The following is a 19,265-nucleotide window of genomic DNA, read 5'->3' on the forward strand; positions in this document are numbered from 1 at the left end:
GTTCGTGCTGCTGTAACCTGTCAGGGGCCCGTGGGCTCCCTGTGGTGTCGGGCCCCGCCCGGCGGCTCAGCGCCCCCCGCCTGGCGCAGCCCACGTGCACGGCCCCCCCATGGCACAGCCTAAGGTACGGTCGTCCCCCGCCATGGCAGGGTCCCTGGCACGGCCCCGCCTCCCCCCCCCCCGTGGCACGGTCTATGGCACGGCCCCGCCTCCCCCCCATGGCTCGGTCTATGGCACGGCCCCGCCTCCCCCCCATGGCTCGGTCTATGGCACGGTCTATGGCACGGCCCCGCGTCCCCCCCCCCCCCCCCGTGGCACGGTCTATGGCACGGCCCCGCCTCCCCCCCATGGCTCGGTCTATGGCACGGCCCCGCTTCCCCCCCCCCATGGCACGGTCTATGGCACGGCCCCGCGTCCCCCCCCCCCCCGTGGCACGGTCTATGGCACGGCCCCGCCTCCCCCCCATGGCTCGGTCTATGGCACGGCCCCGCTTCCCCCCCCCCCCCATGGCACGGTCTATGGCACGGCCCCGCGTCCCCCCCCCCCCCCCGTGGCACGGTCTATGGCACGGCCCCGCCTCACCCCCATGGCTCGGTCTATGGCACGGCCCCGCGTCCCCCCCCCCCCCGTGGCACGGTCTATGGCACGGCCCCGCGTCCCCCCCCCCCCCCGTGGCACGGTCTATGGCACGGCCCCGCCTCACCCCCATGGCTCGGTCTATGGCACGGCCCCGCGTCCCCCCCCCCCCCGTGGCACGGTCTATGGCACGGCCCCGCGTCCCCCCCCCCCCCGTGGCACGGTCTATGGCACGGCCCCGCCTCCCCCCCATGGCTCGGTCTATGGCACGGCCCCGCTTCCCCCCCCCCCCCATGGCTCGGTCTATGGCACAGCCCCGCTTCCCCCCCCCCCATGGCACGGTCTATGGCACGGCCCCGCCTCCCCCCCCGTGGCATGGTCTGTGGCACGGCCCCGCCTCCCCCCGTGGCACGGTCCCTCCACCCCCCGAGGGGTCACCTGATGAAATTAATAGGCAGCAGGTTTAAAACAAACAAAAGGAAGTCCGTCTGTGCACGATGCACAGCCAGCCTGTGGAACTCGTTGCCAGGGGATGTGAAGGCCAAAAGTATAACTGGGTTCAAAAAGAATTTGCAAAGTTCCTGGAGGATAGGTCCATCAATGGATATTAGCCAAGATGGTCAGGAATGCAATTCCGTGCTCTGGGTATTCCTAAGTCTCTGACTGCCAGAAGCTGGGACTGGATGATAAGGAATTGATCCCTCGATAATTGCCCTGTTGTGTTCATTCCTTCTGATGTATCTGGTACTGACCTCTGTCAGAAGACAGGAGGCTGGGCTAGATGGACTATTGGCCTGGCCCAGTGTGGCCATTCTTATGTTCTTATCAAGCATGCTATGATACTGACTATTTTTCTGGAGCCATAGGGAGCACTCACAGACACAGGGACGCCATACCATGCATTATGGGCCATGTGGAAGAAGGCATGGAAGCAGTTACTTAAAAAGCTGACAAACAGAAAGTTGAGGCAAAGCAGTGTGGATGGGGTGGAAATGGTGTGAAGCTGAACAAGGGAAGATAAGTAGGGAGAGGGCAAAGTTATATAGGGCAGTGTTTCTCAATGGCTGGTCTGTGGACTGGCACCAGTCCACAAGATCTCCCTGACACAGTTAAGGAAGGCAGCAAGCCAGTCCCTGATATCAGAAGGGTTGAGAAATGCTGATACAGAGTATGGAAGGTGGTCACAAGCAGTTTGAATCTGAAGCAATCGTAGATGAGCAGCCAATGGAGGGATTTGAGTAGGGGAGTGATATGATCAAAATGGCAATCAGGGAAGGTGACATTAATGACTACATTCAGTCTTGCCAACCCCAACCATTCAAAATTCATGAGTCAGGCCCCATAAATCATGAGCTCTTCAAATTTTATTGAATAATTATTTTGGGTTTTTTTAATTTGTCTTTCGCTTTTTGAGTCTTTAGGGTCATGTTTTTCCGCTTTTCTCTGCAACCACAAGATCTGGAAATGTTTTTTTAAATGAAAGTGGAGACTCTCCCATAATTACATAACTGTAGGAGCCGGGGCTTTAAACCACCAAATGTTGTGAGACTTGTAATAAAATCACGAGAGCTTTGAACGCTGTGTTTTTGATATGGACTAAAGGGACTGGGAGCCAATGACTGTATGGAGGAAACCAGAGAGGAGGTTGTTGCAGTGGCTGAGGTAGGATACAACGATTTGGCTTTGGGAATAAAAGGATGGATCTCAGAGAGATTGAGCAGGAAGGAGTGGCAGGATTTGAACACGGCCTGGATCCAGACTCATTCTCTCTTTCTCAATAGGACTCAGGACATACTTGAATTTTTTAAAGACATTTTCCCTATCTGTAAAATCAGATTATTGACTACTACTGATATTTTCATCTATTAAAACTGATAGCTTCAAGTCCGTCATACATGGGCACCTTTGCTTGTTTGGTTTCTTCATTTCCAGTTTGTAGCAACGTACTGAGCTGCACTGTAAATATCATCATCTCTTGTGGCGGTTCAATGATGAGACAGAACACAGGTTTATCCAAGCAAGCAAGCTGGTTAGCTGAAAAGGGCTGCTGCCTGTCAGCTTTCCACCTTCCCTTTTATTATATTTCTCCCCCTTGCGCATTACCTACTTCCACCGCAAAAAGACACAACAAAGAAATACATGACTTTGATTAATATTCTTATTTTCCAGCCTCTATCTACTACAATCCTAATTCTCAGGCCTTGAGGCCAGGCCAAGGAAGCTTCCCACGATTACTGTCCTTTAATTAACTTCCCAGGGTTCATATCTGGTCCTCGTCCTTGGATGGAGCAATGTGTTGCTCCTACACAACGGTCAGGGTGTGCCCTGACTGTTTCCAGGTGGATGGACTAAACATGAACCCTTCATTCCCCCGATTTTTGTTTAATTATACTCGGCCATCTCATGGTAGCCGTCAATTTGCTTTTGCAAGCAATTTAACTCCCAGACTGACAAGGACATAACTCGGGGAGCTTGCCAGGGCGAATCTCTACAAAGCCTTAGCAAAGAGGGAATACATTGTACGCAGCAGCAACAAAAAATAAGCCCAGTGATCACAAACACAGCATAACCGAAAAGTTGTCGCAGCCATCCTAGAGATGGCAGCCAACCTGTAAGCCAATTCCAAAAGCCCTCAAACCCCACATCTTGACGTATGTGTGCCGTAAGATTGGCCAACTCGGCCAGTCTAGATTCTATGGAACGACTATTATCAGTTAAATTAAAACAACACATATGCCGAAACGTGGAACAGCCTAGGTGATGTTTTAAGAGCAGAAAATCAATGGCTGCTCTGTTATCCAAGATTGCATCCCTTAATTCGTGTTGCTCTGTGTTAAGTAGGGCAATTGCCTTGGATGTTGTATTAATTGCCTTCGCTGCAAAGCACGCCAGGGCATTTAAGGTTCTGGCTGTATAAGTGGCAAGTCCGGGGACCCCAACAATGGAGGCCGCTAAAGCAGTATACTCAGCGCGACTAAAAAGCTCAACATCTGCAACACAATTATCTGAAAGGGGTACACTTCTTTTACTGTGCCTTTGGCTGGCAAAAGGCAATATAAGCGTCATTCTACTAAGACAGCAAAGGGTGCCATCACTTAAATTTGCAGGAATATAACTAAAGGTGCGTGAGCCACAGGTAAAAAACCACCCTGATGGTAGGATGATATGGCCATAATTGTATGAAACATTCACAGCGCGGGAACAATTTAAGAGGGGTTGAGGAGTTTGCCGACAGCCCAAGGGCACCTTTGTACTAGTGCAGTTAACCACACGCGCACAGGTGACATTGTTGGCCCCGGCCGGGTACGGTGTGTGGAGGGATATAGCCGTGTGAGGCAAGGTATAGTTGGCCGGGCCCCAATTAGCCATGCCAGAGTACTGGGAAGAGAGATTCGCGTAAGCAGCGAGCATTGTCTCATTCCCTATTTCCTCAGGGTGATGACATACTGGTATAAGGCATGTACCTAACAATTCTCCGGCTGCTACAGAATCAGACAAACAAAAGTGGGTAACATTTGCTATTGAAGCCAATGTATCCCATATGTTATATGTCATTCGGGCCCGTAACGGGGGAAGCGCTCCCGAGCCAACCCCTACAGGAAATAGCAGGCACAAAAGGCATACAATCAGCACAGAATTAGCAGTGATTTGGGCGAGAATCGCCACAAACAAAGTCTCAGGAGTCTCTGGCTGTTGATTTGCTGCCAGTCTTCGTTGAGCCGCCGCGACCAATGCTTTTACTGCTCCCCATGTCACGGGCTGGCTTGGGACGCTACGCCTCTTCCGTTTCCGTCCCGCCGTTGTCGACCCGGGAGGCACCACGTTCTCCTCCAAGGTCAGCTGAAACTCCGGTATGGGGTTCGACAGCCCCTGGCGCCATGCCATGCTGTTTCAGTGCCGGTCGCACACACCGGGCTGGAACCCACAACGGTCCTGCAGGGAGAGACACAGCAGCATATCCCCGACCCCAAGTGATTAGAGGTACTGGGCCCAGCCACTGCGGATCGGGCAGCTGACGGTAAAAGACACGCGGTCTTTCCAGTACCTCAGATTTGTGAAAATGGCGATCCGCGGGGGTCTGCTGATCTGCGTTCAGCGTTAAATTATTTAAAGTAAACAAAAGGATATGCATTTGTTGTTGAATGTCTCCTAAGGTTCGGAGACGCAGCTCCCCTTGTTTTAATTGTTTATCAAGCAAGGTTTTGAGCGTGCGATTGGCACGTTCAACAATGGCTTGGCCCGTGGAATTATAAGGGATCCCGTGTTTAAGACGGACGTTCCATTCGGCGCAAAAAGTGGAGAGGGCTGTGGAGCAGTAAGCTGGGGCATTATCCGTTTTAATTTGGCTTGGGCGACCCATAACAGAAAAACAGGCTAGCAAATGGTGAATAACTTTGGGAGTGGCTTCCCCACGCTGTGGGGTCGCCCAAAGGAACCCCGAATAGGTATCAATGAAAACATGTAAAAATGAATAGGGGCAGAATTGTGGCACGTGAGTGACATCCATTTGCCACAGCTGATTCGCTGCGGTACCTCTGGGGTTAATGGCATAAAAAACGGTAGGGGCAGCAGCGGCACAGTGGGGGCAGGAACGAACAATAGAATGTGCATGATCAGCAGGAATAGAAAACTGTCGGGCCAAGACAGAGGCAGACTGATGAAAAAAGGAATGGCTTTCAATGGGGTCAAAAAAAAGAGAATTTACCTGACCACGTAACGCGCGATCGGCGCGCGCATTGCCTTCAATGAGTAGCCCAGGCAGAGGGGTATGACTGCAAATATGAGCAACAAAATAAGGGAAATTACGAGTGGTGATGAGATACTGTAAGGACAGAAACAGGCTAAGGAGGTCCGCATCGACCTGAGGGGTAATGAGGGCAAGGGGTAAATGATCGATTACCTGATAAACATAATGCGTGTCCACGATCAAATTAAACAATCAGCAAAAAGTTGAAAGGCCAAAATAACAGCAGCTAATTCCAAGGACTAGTAAAGCTCTCCAAGCGCTATGCCAGCAAATGCTGCTGCACAAGCGATTGAAGCGCTTTTAGCTTTTCTAGAGGGAGGGGCCACTGGTCAATCCAGACGGGCTCTAAGGATTGCCATACCAAGGGCAATGCGGAGGGCAATGTGGGTGAGGGAGGATTTTGGGCCATTATATATTAATATCAAGGGTGGTGTCCAGCTTTGTAAGTAAATCACGGCCCCAAATATTGAGGTGGACAGGGAGTACAAAAGGGCGGATTGTAGCAAGGGCACGGCCTCCTGGTTTAGAGACCGTGACCCAAGACAAACTTTGGCGCCCGGGTTTGCTACCCCCGATCCCCCACAACTCTTTAGAAGGAACTGTTGGCCAACCGACCGGCCACTCCGGATCACGAATCACCGTAACGTCAGCTCCAGTGTCCACCAGCCCTGTAAAAGGAACGTTATTTAAGAGAAGTGTTAACTGAGGTTTCGAGGGGCGGACCGACATTGTTAGAGCAACAAGTGGAGAGGACGTATTGTGAGACGGTGACTGAGACAGCGTCGATCCAAAGCCGCCTCCGCCCCCGGCTCGATCCTCTGCGGCTGGCACCTGATAGGGGACTAAAATCAATTGTGCAATTGACCGTCCACGTGGGAGCGACTGCGGAAGATGGGTCCATACCTGAACCTTAATAACGCCGGTGTAATCAGCGTCAATGACTCCTGGGATGACAAAAAAACCCTGTTTCCCAGCGTGTGAGCGAGGGAGAACCAGACCCACAAATCCGGCAGGGAGAGGTCCCGTCACCGGCGTAGGTATGGCGCAGACCTCCCCCGGCAACTGAAAATCAGCGTCCTCCTGCATAATCAAATCAAGCCCTGCACTTCCGGCAGTCGCCGCCCTCATGGAATCTATGGATTGTAAGGCAGAGGAACAGTTGTCTGAGTGGGAAACACCCCCGTTTGGCCCTGGGTTCGGGGGGGACCCGTCGTGCGGTTTCCCGACCTGCTACGACACTGATTAGCCCAGTGATAGCCCTTCCAACACTTGGGGCACTTCTTTGAGGGGCGGGCAGGCGCCGTCGATGAGCGGCACTCCTGCTGAAAGTGACCCTCCTTACCACAGCGGTAACAACGCTTCCCCTCTTTCCCGGTTCTTTTTAGGGCGGCAGCCAGAACTCCAGCTTTATGTGCTTGGGTTCCGATGTTTTGGCACGCCCGTAGCATGTCTGAGAGCTCTAAAATGCCAGAGGCTTGCGCCGTCTGGAGAGCGCGGCGGCAATCCTCATTTGCATTTTCAACTGCCATTTTTAACAGGATCTCCTGAGCTGCCGCAGCGTTATCCACCTGTCGGAGGATAGCCTCCTGCAATCTGTTGGTAAAATCCAGAAAGGACTCTGATGCACCCTGACGGATACTAACAAAGCTTTTAGTAGGCTTGCCTGAATCTGGGACCTTCCGGAAAGCATGCTGGGCGCAGGTGGAAATAAGGGGGAAGAGGGCCTGAGGGAGTTGAGTTTGCATCTCAACGGTAGCAAACGGTCCCTCCCCTGCCAAGTGCTCAAAAATAATACCTTCCGCTCTATGAATCTGGGCCTGGCGTTCCGCCTCCTGCCGATACTCACTAATCCAAATAACATATTGACTGGGTGACAGCATCATGCGCAACAGCGCCTTCCAATCTTCAGGGATCAGGGAGTATCCACTACCTAGCCCTTCAATGAGACCACGCACAAACGTGCTAGTCAGACCGAACTCGCGAATTGCTTTCTTTACCTCTCTAATCACCGAGTAAGGCAAACTGACCCAGGTTCCAACCGGGTTGCCCTGGCCATCATTCTGCCAGGTCACCGGACAAACCGAGACCAGCTCAGCCAGCTCCTCTGCTGTAAGATCTGAGCGAGCCTTCGCTGCGTGCACCATTTGTTGCACCAGCGAAAGCCTCTGAGCAGATGCAGACGACCCCCTGGGGGGCCCCGAAGCATGGGGTTTCAGGGGGGGATGGTAATCACAGACCGGCTCTGGCGGGGAAGGTAAGGGAGGCGGTGGTAATAAAGGCACTGGGGGCGAAGCAGGGAGAGGGATGGCTGCAGGAGCCGACGGCGGTGGCGAAATCGGCAGCCCCTCTGTTGGTGCGGGAGAGGGTTCTTCCGAAGCGACACACTGTGTTGCATCGGTAGGAGGGGGGGTGGCTGCAGGAGCCGACGGGCATGGCGAGATCACCAGCCTCGTGAGGGAGGGCCTGTCCGAGGCAACACGCTGTATCGCATCGCGGCAGAGGTGCCAGGCATGTAAAGCCTGCACGGGCGCCCGAGGCTCTTCATGCAGTGTCTGGCCCAACCGCTCCCAGTCCGCTAGCTTAAGGGTTCCGGCTTCAGGGTACCACGGGCACTGGGCACTCACCTCCTGTAGCAGGAGAGTGAGTTCTCGAGCGGGGCAGTCATGCTGAGCCTTACGCAGCAGATACTGTAGCTCATTGCGGTGTTGCACTTGCAAAGCAGAGAGGGAGCTTCCCATACTTACCACAATGAAAAATACTCACCGGGATCCACGAAGCGGATGAGTGACGCGTCTGAAACCCTTGCCGGGCGAGGTGAGTGCTGAGGGCCCCACGTTTGGGCGCCAGTTGTGGCGGTTCAATGATGAGACAGAACACAGGTTTATCCAAGCAAGCAAGCTGGTTAGCTGAAAAGGGCTGCTGCCTGTCAGCTTTCCACCTTCCCTTTTATTATATTTCTCCCCCCTGCGCATTACCTACTTCCACCGCAAAAAGACACAACAAAGAAATACATGGCTTTGATTAATATTCTTATTTTCCAGCCTCTATCTACTACAATCCTAATTCTCAGGCCTTGAGGCCAGGCCAAGGAAGCTTCCCACGATTACTGTCCTTTAATTAACTTCCCAGGGTTCATATCTGGTCCTCGTCCTTGGATGGAGCAATGTGTTGCTCCTACACAACGGTCAGGGTGTGCCCTGACTGTTTCCAGGTGGATGGACTAAACATGAACCCTTCAATCTCTATTGATTATGATATTCATATCTTGCTCTAAATCAACCCCGAGCTTCAGACACTCTTGAAGTGTCCTCCTTGCACTGAAAACATCATTAGCATGCCTGATATGACAACATCTGTTCTCTCCCATTAAAACGCTCTGTTCATAACACTACACATTTCCATTACAGCATAAAGATGGAATAGATGCCGTGGCAGAACAGAGCTTGACTCTTGACCTACTTTCCTGATACTTAACTGCTTTCTTGTGCCTTTTAAATTCTGAATTATGACCTTTTGGTTATGGCACAGACAAATTGGCCAACTGCAACAAAATCCTGTTTTGTGAAAGAAAGTGCTTTGGTTGCATAGACTCATGCTTCATTTAACCAGATGTTTGCAAAGAATACTCTTCGTACTAAATGTTATTAGAAATACCCCCAGGAACATGGATATCTGGATTTTTATAGCCCCTCCTCTGCTTGTTTTTGATACACATTCAGTTGTTTGGTGCTCTACTCAACAGCTTCTACTAAAACACATTTCTTTACTTATTCTATGCACAATGTGTTGTGTGCCTGGATGCCATGGTGGCACATGTAATAAATAATAAATATACTTCCTCTGGATTGTGGGCTGAAATGATTTCTGAGGATGAAAGATACGAGAAATTCACATCCTTTAATAATTAGCACAGTGTGAAGAGTGTACATTTAGCTGCGGTAGCGGTGGAGGACAGGAATGGATGGTGAGCAAAAAAAATTGTCTAAGTTCCCAATTCTTTTTAAAAAACTATTCTGTTTGGCCATAGGCCAAGAAACACTGTTTTCCAACAGAAATACACATCCTGCATTCCCTTAAACCTTCTCACGTTGCTTCTAAAGCAAGACGCAAACACAGGAAATCTCAATGTTTGAAATGTCAGTGGAATTCAGATGAAAGTGAACCATAAATGCCCTCTGGACGGTCTTTATGTTTGATATATTGAACTCCATCCAGCTTTCTGTGGACACTTTTTCTAGGAAAGTTGATAGAGATTGGCCGTGGTGTCTGTGGCCATAAAGTCCCGTCTCCACGTTGCTGTACAATATCTTGTGTGCCATTTGCACCCTGGCTGTCACCTTTTTTACCCAGAGGAGGCTGCATTTATGGGGTGATATAATGTAGATATCAGTAGAGAGAGAATTGCGGAAGTGCTTGGGGCTCCGTAGATGGAACGTGATGTATAAATGTAAAATATTACTGTATTAGATGTTACAACAAAGGGTCAGATCTCAGAGAGAGGTTCACTTAATTACTGGCTCATTGACTCATACTGATCTGTCTGTATAAGTGTGATCAGTGTTTAGGCAACAGGAGTAAGAACTGATTTAAATTTCATGTCGGTAATTGTACAAGTTTTGCTGCATATATGTACTACAATGTCACCATATTCATCACCTGCAAAAGGAATGCTCAAGAAAGAGCAGTCTTTTATGAGGGATGTTGCGGCCCCAATCAACCTTTGCCAAGGGCTGCCAATGAGTTTTCTTCAAACTTCTCATATGAGTGGAGCTCTCACACTAGCTGACTGATGTACCATACTAGTTGCCACTCAGCATGCAGTCCCACACAGGAGGTTTCTTAACTCAACCTGGATCTTCATAAGGAACATTATGGGATGTACATATGTTCTGAATAGGAAAACGGGCACACTGCCCCTGTCGAACGAGCTAAATCCTGCCCTAGATGTGTGAGCAGATTTGGGCTCTTAATTTTGCAGGGGGGATGATAGTGGAAAACGAGCATATTGCTGAGCTGTGGCCCCAGGCAGCCATGAAGTCCTCTTGGAGTCCAAGCAGTATAAAGGTTCTGGCCCCTCTGCTCCCTAACTCACCAACCAGTTCCCTGTTACCACCAGGGAAACTATCACTGTCCTCTTTTTTTTTTTTTTTTTTAATTTACATTTTCAAGGGACATTTCATCAGTATCCCTTTCTCTCAACCTTGTTTTTCTGCTTTTCCCTTGAAACTGCAGGACCCTTTACTGGCACTGCTTTGTTCTTCTCTGCATAGTTGGTTTGTATAGATGCACCCCTCCCCAAAGATGCTTCTTTGCAGGCGTTGTGTGTATTCCTGAATTGTTTTACTGGTGTTTTTAGACATATATTTAGCATGGGGCTCTTTATACCTAATACCCCCATCCTGCCCCAGGAGACTGGTTTAGAGGTGCACACAGATTCCACAGGCTCTAGCAAGTCAGGAAGAAAACATTTTGTTTTGCAGAAACAATCCCTCCAACTTTAGCATGTGAGTTCAAGAAACTCACCATATGACCAGAGAGCCCAGATCTGTCACAGTGATGACTGAAACCCAGAGACAAATCGTGTCTCAGCTATATTTTGTATTTGTTTTACAAGACCTCCTGTGTCAGATGCCTTCTAATGCCAAAGATTGTCTTCCTGGGCTCAGAGGAGCTGCTGTATTTGGAGAGTAAAGAGAGGCCAAGACCTCTGAAAGCTTCAAGCAGGGATTGGACATTTCTATCGAGAACACTCATATCCAGCGTTATAATAGTTAATGCTAAAAAGACTTTTTAAGGAGTTAAAAACCTCGCACTTCAGGGCCAAAGCCAACCTCTAACTACTAGGCCTTAGGAGGAGATCTGCCCATGGCTGCCCTAGATGGATCTGTTAGTTCTGATCCAGTCTGGCAATTCCTAGCTTCTGAGGTAAGGAGTTTTCCTCTTTCATTATCCCATCCCAAGAGCACTCTACCCAGCTCGCTCTTCCCACACTCCTCCAATAAAAAAGAGAACTCACTTCCCCTTTTGCTGAGTTAATAGTTTCTGTACAGGGAGTGAATAAGGCACTGCTGATGTAATGCTGGGTTCTGAGCCTCTTCTTTAAAACTCCCAAAGTCCTTTTCAAGATAGATCTTTGCTTCCCCCCCCCCCCCCCAGCACTTCATCCTATTTAATTGGCTGCAGATAGCCATGGGACTGGCCATATGGATTTAATAAGAATGTTTTCAGTATCTCCTATGTTGTCTCCTACATCATATAGAAAGATGTGTCAAACACATTTAATTAGAAACAGATGGAAATGAATCCTTATCTTGGAAATGAATCCTTATCAATTAATTGCCCAGAGCTGTCTGGGCAACTTTTCATCATGTAGGTAATTATTAAAATCCCAAAGCTGTTTGGTCTCCGGTTCAGACTCACATTAGTCTGTTGGTGTCCCAGTGACTTGGTGTCCCAGTGTGACGCCAAGTGTTGCCTGCTCAGTTTCTAGTGTCTGATCCTCTGCCATTGCCATTGAGCAGGGGTTGGACTAGATGGCTTCCTGAGGTCCCTTCCAGCCCTCATCTTCTAGGATTCTATGGTGTTAAAGGGAGTTTTGCCATTAACTTAGTGGGAGCAGGATTGGGACCTAAGTTAGAAAGCAGCAAATAAACAGCTCCCATTGTCTCCCTGTGCTGCTGAGAATGTCAGCAACTGACATGCAAATAGTCTACATGAAACTCCACCACAGAGCCTCACAGGCTTGTGAAAATATTCACTCTCCAGGCTGTTACTGCCCAGAGTGTTAATTTCATTGTGTTTTCTTAGGAAGCTGAGCTGGTGGGAACAGATTGGCATTTGCTCCAAAATTATTCCAAGTTTATTTTGCTGATAAACATATGATAATTTCCAGGCCCATTAACCTTTGACCTTCAGACTCCTGCTTTTGCTAGATGCAAGCAGGGTCAAAGGTTATTTAGTATAAGGAGACCTTGAAAACTAGTTATGAGAGCTGGGCAATCAGCAAGAAAAATCATCTCTGTGAGTTTTAGACTAGAATTTTGCATCCGCTGTATTCACATCCATTTTTATTCACTTTATACTAAAATTAATCGGAACAAATAATTGTGCAAAGTGCATTTCAGGCTAGTAGCTGAAATCACAAATTTGTGGTGAAGCAAAATTTGTTTGGGGCAGAAATAGTTTATGAAGGTTAGATTACACACTCATGAAACATATTGCCACATGACTTAGTGTGACACAACTCAAATAGTGAACACTCGATGGAATACTTGTGGTGACCAGTTCCTCAGCTCATGGTCTGGTGTTGTTTGCACCAACAACTGATGATTGTAAACAGCAAGGAAATTTATAAAAGCTACAGTCTGTTCACAGACAAACCATACATAAGAAAAGGGACAAAAAGTCACAGAATTACTTGTTTCTTGTGAATTGTGTGCTGAGCTCCACATAAACCTGGTTGCACCAAAACTTCCCCTCCTACCACTTCCTCTGGTTCTGCCACAATAACCCACTCGGTCTTTAGAAAGCTTATTATGTTGTGGGAATGTTTCTATTCATTAAGGGCCTGATCCAAAACCCACTGAAAGACTGCCATGGACTCAGTGACAGCTGGATCATACTGCTCTTTTCGAACACTCTTGTCTTAACAATAACACAGTATTCTCAAGAAGCTCTGTACATCTAAACCCTGGAACAAGGCTTTAGCCATTTTAGCTAGTTTTAGTTGGTGTTCGCCGGAACATTTGCAGCTCTCTGTCACCTTGATTTGCAGCACTTTTAAAAGCACTTTTTACACGCAAAATATAATAAAAATGATAACGTGAAGCAGTTGGGAAAGCTCAAGTTCTCACAGGGGAAAGATACTGCACTTCCTACATAGCTGTTGCATATCCCTTCCAGAGGCAAGGTAATTATTGAAAGAGCTTTCTCTGATATTCCATACACTCTGCCATGTGCCCATAGGACTATCCACCACTGTTCATACCCTAACGCTTATCTGCATGCATAGTAAATACATACATAAATAATAACTCATCTTATGCAGTGCCACTGGCATGTATGGAGCTTTGCAGGCAATTAAAAAACAAGTCCTTGCCCCAGGGAGGCTATAGTCTAAATTAGCCTAAACACAGTGAGCAATGAGAGTAAACAAAAGGCAGAGCATAAGAAGATGAAGGATACAGCAGTGACTGACCCTGAGATGTGCTTACTGTTACATACAAGTCTCATTAGTTCACCTTTTTAATGTATTAAAATTAGGCTTCCCTGGATAGTCAGTAGGTGGCACTCTTCCCCTCTAAGTGAGTAATGATCTGATGCCCCACATGAAATTAGGGGTCACATTGCTACTGGATGGGCAGTCTTTGAGAGGGGATGCAAAACTGGACTGCAGACCCTTGGGACTTTTGCAAGAGCAGGCATGTTAACCCTGATGTCCAGGCCAAATTCCACTTTGGGTAATTACATTCTGCCTTTGTAAATTCTCCCTGGAGTTTCATACGATACAATATTCTTCTTCACTCCCTCTTGGAATTGCTTTTCTGAAGCAGTCGCTATTAAATACCTTTGCTGTTCTGCCCTAGAAGTAGCTGCACATTGCTGCTGGGAGTAGTGGTTGTGATCCCTGTATAGTGTACCTACTATGTAAAAACTTTGGGTTCCTTTGAGTTGGAAGGTATTATTAATTATCATTATTATACAGTATCAGATATTGGTGGTTTTCTTCTGACACATACAATTACTGCAGTTAAAATTAAATGCAAGATTCTTTGAAGCTAGCTAGGAGACCCTAGAAGTGTCAATCAGAGGAGAATGAAGATGTTCCCCATCCATATGGAACTTCTGAGGGTCCTACAGGGTATTTTCTCTTTGCGTGTACAGGTGTCACGTTACCATGCTGATTCAGAGCTGAAGAGACAGGGTTGAAAGAGCAAGAATACATTTTCCAGAACCCCTGGGAGCCCAGCATGGATATGTTCTGGGTAACAGGAAATTACATTTGCCCAGAGATAGTTTAGTTTGAAAGCTGTTTATATAGTGGGAAAATCCATATGCTACAGCTAAATGGGATCTGGATTTAATGACATTATTTAGAAACATTTTAACTAAACAAAAATGTAAGACAAGAGTGAGTGAGTCTTCCCGGGAGATGGAATGCTTCTGTTTAGTATAACAAGTGTAAATGTGGCCTCCACAAAACCTCGGAGAGAGGGCAGTGCCCTCTCAGCAAATTAAAAGACCAGGAAAACAGGAAAATGAGGGAAAGAGTTGAAAATTTTAGAGCTTTCTATATTAAGTGGTGGATGTGGGGTTAAAACAAAGCAGCCTCAGAATACTGCATGCCTGAAGCCCCACTCATCAACAAACAGTGTTTAAGTCACACAGGAGAGATAATGGGACTGAACATTTTTGCAAGACCTGTTGGCTACTTATTTAATGCATGTTCATGTTAATTAACAAAGTATTTACAAAGAACTCCTGTAGAACCTTTTGCTAATAGAGACACACAGCACCCCATCCCTTCCTCCCCCAACCTCCACAGCAGGGAGTAGTTCTGTAATTTGCCTACCAAGAAAAATCATCTAGAATCTTTTCTTTTCATTTCATGTATTGAATGCTTGAAGTATGAGGTGGTGACACATTTGGCTGCCTCTTCAAATGTGCACTCAGAAATAGCTGTGATAGGACTTGACCTTTCTGGCTCCCAGTCTGATTCAGGCGGAGTATGTCACAGATGGAATGCACTGTGCCCCAGAGGAAGAAAGCTGACCACCCTATGCACTAAGACTGGTTACCATCCAGACAAAGGGCCACAGGACTCACAGTGTTAATGAATCCTGGCACCTGCTTTATGAAATTGAGGAAAGCTGATCAGATAGTGACAATTAGTGGAAATCTGGAAAGAAAAAAATAAGGCGAAAGATATGGCAGGTGCACATGGGCCAAGTAGTTTAGGTTGTTAATTATTCAGTATTATTCCTAAACACTAATCCAGAGCTAATAGGGGTTTTTACCCTGAAACTGTGGGTAATTTTGATTCTTCTGGAAGTAAGACACCGATTGCATAGATTGCATAAGCATCTAAAGAGATTTAACCCCCATGCCCAGCCTCCCTGAGCTGTGACTGCCAAGAGTGGGTGTTTGTCTGATGATAGAGAAAGAAGCCTTCTATGGATTAAGTAGAGATCATTAAATGCATGTCACTGGTGACCTAATGTGTACATGACCTTCCTGTCTCCGTGTCAGACTAACTCACTGTGTCCCCTAGGCATCTATCTGCACTAATATTGGCCAGAAATCACTAGGTCTGTTCTACTCATGCTCATACTGACACAACAGCTCAAAACCAGTGATGGTTACCACTTTGTTCTAACATGGAGCTTTATCATCGCCATCTATAAATCATTTTCCATGGTATTGCTCACATAAGAGCTGGGCTCTCTAGTCCACTTCTCATTGGAGCTGGGTTTCTTTGCTCATCTAACTTCCTCCATCACATAAGGGGAATTCAGCTCTCTTGTAAAGTTTTCCTCCATTAAGAAGTATTACTGAAGCATCATAGAAATTAGAGATGGCAAATCAAAAGCTACTGGGAAACCACAAGATGGGTTACTAGAGGCCACCAGACAATGGCCAGGCTCTTGGACTGATATCCTCTTCCTCTTGGAAGGAGGGGGAGGTCTAGTTTGAGCCATAATTGAGCATTTTTGGCTAAGCCATGCCTGTATAATCTGCAGTCTTAGTTCCATGGTTCATTAGTCAGACCCCAGATGGCCTTTTGTCTTTGCTTTTTCTGGGATTCTTTTTCTCCCTTGGAAGTTGTGAAATCACAAGGCATCTGAAGATATTATTCTAAGGTTAGGAAATTAGCTAATCAGTGAAATGCTTATTAAGATAATTATTGGAAACCATTATTTGGTGCAAAAATCATGGGTGGTTACGTTTTATTACTATTGTTTCCTCTCCTCCCACAATGGCAGTTACACCTCCCTGTTTGTCATCCCTGCATAATTGCTGCAGTGCGTTTGTCCAGTTGCTGGCAACGCTCAGATCAAAATGGCTGCTCAGCGGGATGTGTTGGCAGGCTGTTCAAACTTCCGGTAATGTGCATGGTGGACGGTCGAGTTTTCTCACGCTGCACCACGGGCAAAGAGCTAGAGCAGCCACATTTCAGGAGGGCATTAGGGAGTCCGGGCTCAGGTCTGTGTGCTGTAGTGGAGATGCCAGAGCCCCAAGTTTGAGACCCAGGTAAAACAGCCTTAACCTAGGGTCAACAATCAGCATAGAGGCTAAATCCCTGGTTTCTCTAACCCAGCATCTGCTGACTCAAGTACCACTCACCCTCAGCTTACACTGTAGTGTAGACATTCATTTATAGTCTATCAGAGGGGCTGGTTGGGCTCTTGGAAAGTTTGAAGTCCCTATACATTTTGTATCTGTTACCACTGTATCTCTTTACTAACTAACTTTTATCCCTCTTCTTGCTGCTTTGTGTAGGAGAGTGTATTGTTATTAAAAATAATAGGAATAAAGTTAGAAAAAGCAGGGAATTTATCATAGGGAATCATTATACTTTTCTTCTTGCTTTAATAAATCTTGACACCCCCTTGCTCCAGCTCTGAGGCTTTAATAAAAGAACAATTTATTACAACCCATTATAAACAGCAAGTCATGTTGGGACTTAGAGACATTCCTTCCAGATTCATGTTTCAGTGCCTTTGTTTGGAGCTCTACAGAACAATTGATAACCTAGAAGCCTCTGCTTAATTACAGGTGTCCATTCCCATGCCCACTGCCTCTTTCCTTCTCAGCATCAGAAGGCTCAGTGCAGAACCAGGTACAGTATCAATTACATGATGCTTTCTCATGCAGCTTTTGTATTAAATACATGCAAATGAAGAAAGCTAGCTGTCTGGCTGGCTACACAGCCACTAATAGGGCTGGTCCGGGATTACTCTGGACTTCTAGGCCAGTAGAAGCAAAATATTTTGGGCTGGTCAACTGCATTATTTGTGTAACTCTGACACTGATGCACAATGCTGTTCAAGACATGAATTGAAGAGACTCCTTGAGCCAAAGAGCTTACAATCTAAAAGATGATGTATAGCAAACAGGTCACAGGCTTAACTCAAACCCAAACTTCTCCATCATGCAAAGTCTTTGGATCTGGTGTTGAGGTTCAAGTGCCATCTCTGATTTATTTTTAGGAGCACCACCTGGTGGGATGATGGCAGCATAATGCTTTGTGCAGCTTGGACAGTCCTGTATCTATGCCCAAACCCACGGAACTGAACAGAACACCAGCCCAGCTGGTCTCAAAGAGAAACAGATTGGATGTCTGTCTAAAAGATTTGCTCTAGGTCACCAGAAGTCACTCAATAGTGCTTGATAATGTTCACCTATATTACAGGTAAGAATAACTCCCTGCTTTGCTGGAATCACTGGAGGACATTTTATTGGCTGTGTTATGCAGGAGGTTGGAAGAAAACTCATCCTAAGTCACTTCACTGGCCAGGAATTCACCCAGGATTCTAGACTGAAATTTGCTGGTGGAAACACTTTTGTTTCATATTTTGTTGAAGTTGAATGTTGCACAGTTCAGAGAACGTGTTTTTTCTCCCAAAACTTTGTTCTGTTGCAAGCAGATGGATGAATGAAATGATTAACCCTGTGTGGGTACAGATAGCCTGCAAACCTTGTAGGGCAGCTCTAGCCTGCTGGCTGACTCACTCCTGCTCATGTGTGGCTTGGGCCTACTGGTCTGAGTGGCTAGCTGGGATGCATCCTGCAAAGAAGAAGTGGAGTACAGAGATCCAGTTAGTGTTCACACTTTTCATGAACCAGCAAGCACATCATCATCATCATCATTCCTGTAGTGCCTAGAGACCCCATCTGAGATTGGGGCCCCATTGTGCTGTGTGCTTTACATGGTATGAGATGGCCTCGTCTCCAAAGATCTTAAAATCCGAATAGACACTGTAGACAAAACATGGGAGAAAGGAATTATTCTTCTAATGGTTAATACGATGTAAGTATTGCCTTCAACATTGTTACTGTCCAAATTAATTTGGAACTGTTTGGCAAATCTCTAGTTACCATGGCAACAAAACTACACATTTGAATATATTAAAAATCACACAGTAAATAAAATCACATAAAATTTCAGAAGTTGCATGTCAAGAACTTTGGGTGCACGTGTGTGTCAGAGAGCGCAATGGCCACAGACAGCTCAGCCTGTGTAGCTCCCATATCTGAACAGGCCTAGATTAAAGAAGTGTGGAGTCCTTTGTGCCGTTCTGAGTGAATTTAAGACGAGGTTTCTTAACAAATTGTTGGTGCACTTGTTTGGCACATCTGCAAATGTAAATGACCAAGCCTAAGTGCCATAAAATGCAAAAGTGACTCAGCCCATCTTTTCATTAAGGAAATTCTCTTTTTCTGTTAGTTCTTGGCATCATTTTGTTAAAACACTTCATTTTTCCCCCAACATCTTTTTCATTCTTGCTGAGAAAAGGATTATGAAATTTTACAGTGCAGTAATAAACCATTATTATTTATTAAATAAGAAGGCCCTGTAAAAATAGAAGGGAAATTCAATCCAGATGCTATCTATTTCAAGGGCATTTGAATTCCAGATGTTGGTAGTAAAATGTGGTGTCTAATTCATGTTGTTGGACAGAAAATGCTCCTGGCTGGGTAACCTGCCCTTACTTATTGAGATTGTGTATTGTTTCCTGGGCCCGCCCACCTCAGGCATGTTAGAAAAAGCGACAGCATCTAACTGTGGGATTAGACTTTATTCCTCTGCTGAACATACTTTTCTGCATTTTTATGGCTCAGGGTGAGATTGTAAGCACATCCAATTGACTTAGTACTTGCTTTATGAAGGTAATAAACCAACAGCTCATAGAACCCCACAGCCATGTTCGTACAAATGATC

General features: G+C 46.8%; 1 long non-coding RNA gene across 1 annotated transcript; it reads left to right on the plus strand.

The window, feature by feature from the left end:
• Positions 1-109: 109 nt before the first annotated feature.
• Positions 110-18,461, plus strand: LOC141978231 (uncharacterized). Its single transcript, XR_012636356.1, has 3 exons — positions 110-124; positions 17,099-17,162; positions 17,533-18,461. It is a non-coding gene; the product is annotated as an uncharacterized LOC141978231 (long non-coding RNA).
• The last annotated feature ends 804 nt before the right edge of the window (positions 18,462-19,265 follow it).

Source organism: Natator depressus, chromosome 26 (genome assembly GCF_965152275.1).
Source record: "Natator depressus isolate rNatDep1 chromosome 26, rNatDep2.hap1, whole genome shotgun sequence".
NCBI classification, from domain to species: Eukaryota; Metazoa; Chordata; order Testudines; family Cheloniidae; genus Natator; species Natator depressus.